This window comes from Engraulis encrasicolus, chromosome 19 (genome assembly GCF_034702125.1).
Source record: "Engraulis encrasicolus isolate BLACKSEA-1 chromosome 19, IST_EnEncr_1.0, whole genome shotgun sequence".
NCBI lineage: Eukaryota > Metazoa > Chordata > Actinopteri > Clupeiformes > Engraulidae > Engraulis > Engraulis encrasicolus.
In genome coordinates, this window is record NC_085875.1 from 13,268,641 (window position 1) to 13,271,140 (window position 2,500).

A 2,500-nucleotide genomic window follows, 5' to 3' on the forward strand; every position below is an offset into this window, starting at 1 on the left:
AGTAGTAGTAGAAGTCTTCTTATGCCTGGCATTATAATACTGGTATACGTACTGTATGATCTTACATAGTTTACACAGCAGCTATTCCACTGTACATAATGAGGTAGACCCACTGAAAGAGTACTTCCACTTCCACTTTATACACATCTGAGTGGTTGTTGGAGACCAAAGAGTTCACTGAGCAACAACAGGAGCGGGCGGTACAGTACATACTAAGCAGTTCTGGCCTTTGCCTTTGAAGTCGGCCTAGTGAATTCCTCAAGCAGTCGGCGGGTGACCTGCTCCATAAAGAGCATCAGGGGGAGGCTCAGAGGACCAAAGCACCTAGCTGGGGTTGCTATGAAGCCCAATGAGCTGGACTGGCCATCTGGCACAGCGGGGCATTTCCCCGGTGGGCCCCGCACCCTCGTGGGACCCTATTTTCAGAAATGTAAAACAAACATTTTTATTTATTTTTATTTTTTTACATTTCTGATAATAGGGGCTCATGAGGGTGTGGGGCCCACTGGTGAGTCAGTTCTGTGTCGCTAATTATGAGGGGGGCGGGGCTTTAGCCAAAGAGTGCCTAGTCCCTATTTCTCCCCCTGTTCAGCTCTGTTGAACCTCAATGAGCTTATAGACCCCAACCAGCAGGGGTTTCGTTGTGGGTAAAGGGCTGGATGAGGGCCGATGACTGATTTTTCGCCTTTACATATTAATATTTAGTATTCAATATTTGTATTGTTCATACTTTATAACATCATTTAAAGATCTGGAGGTAGGAAACTATCTGTGATATGAGAAGCACAGAATATGGCAAGTCCAACAATTAAGGGAAAATTGGCCGTTGACTTGTCATTCCCCAAAGATACAGCATTAGGTATTTTGTTCAGCCCTTTCCGAGATCCTGGCCACCTGATTGGGGTAGAGGTGCAGCGAAATGAAAATTTGTGGCCGAAACCGAAACCGAATAATAATTAATCACTTGGCCGAATACCGAAACCGAAACCGAATATTACAATTCATTTAAAAGTTATCAAAAGTTAGATTTTTCACTATTTTTAAAAGAAACGTTTACACATGTTTTTAAAGAAAATACATGTGTATTTGAAGTCTTCAAAAGTTAGAGTAGAACTGAATTTTTTTCTATGGCCGAATTTTCGGTGCACCTCTAGATTGGGCCATGGATTTGTTTACATATTTCCTTGAAACATTGCATCCCCATAATGCACGCCGTACCACCAGTGGCACGCTGTAATAGTCATTGAAAGGTTAATTACCATAGTATTACTCTACTATGACATACAGAGGGACTTTAGTAATACACTATGACTCGGTCCTTGCCATTCTGGACACAGCAAATTTATAACACAGTGTCTTAACGGGTTAACAGTACTCCAAATAGGGTCCCATAAGTTACTGCTATGTCGTAAGAGGTCTACTGATGTTGCATAACTTGCATAACACACACACACACGCACACACACGCGCGCACACACACACACACACACACACACACACACACACACACACACACACACACACACACACACACACACACACACACACACACACACACACACACACACACACACACACACACACACACACACTTCTCCTCACCACTCTCCAACAATACATTGGTGCAATTTGTAACCCTCTGACACACACACCTGACCTGTGAGAGTGAGAGTATGAGTCACGCGTACACACACACACACACACACACACACACACACACACACACACACACACAGCAGAGGTAATGGCGCGTGGCTAAATTAATATCATGTACAGTGTGTGTCAGTACAATATAATCGCACTAATGAACAGGAGGGAGAGGAAATGGACTCGTCTGGCAAACTGACTGGCCTTTCTTCTCTTCTCTTCTCTTCTCTTCTCTTCTCTTCTCTTCTCTTCTCTTCTCTTCTCTTCTCTTCTCTTCTCTTTCTTTTTCTTCTCTCCTGTCTTCTCAGTGTTTTCTCCTCTCTTCTTTTCCTTTTCCTTTCTTCTCTTCCCTTCATTTGTTTCCCTTATATTATTTTTTTCATATTCTCACTTCTTTTCTGAGTCTTCTTTTTTCTGAGCCTTGTTCTTTACTCCTCTACTTTCCTCCACCTCTCCTCCATTCTTGCATTTTATCCCTTCTTTTCTAAGCTATTTTATTCGTTTCTCCTTACTCTTCTCTCTTTCTTCTCAGTCTTCTTCACTTCTCTCTTCTTCTCTTCTCTTCTGTGCTCCTCTTCTCTTTTCTATTCTCTCCTATATTCTTATTTTTCTCTTCCTCTCTCCTCTGTTCTTTTCTTCTGTTGGCTGTGTTGTAGTAAATTAGTCAGTGGCAGACTTCACCACTCACAGTGGAGGCTGAGACAGGCCAACACAAACACTTCAGTGGGGACCCCTCAGGCCTAATAGCCTGCCTTTTCTCTTCCTCTGAACGCTCTCCTTCTTTCTTTTTAACCCTCCTCTATTCTTTATGTCTTTATTCCCCTCTTCCTGCCTGTTCTTTTTCATGTCCTTT

At 42.8% G+C, this 2,500-nt stretch overlaps 1 protein-coding gene across 1 annotated transcript in view; it reads right to left on the reverse strand.

Moving 5' to 3' along the window:
* ism2a (isthmin 2a) overlaps positions 1-2,500 on the reverse strand; it is a 50,781-nt gene that overhangs the window by 9,711 nt on the left and 38,570 nt on the right. The window lies entirely within an intron of this gene.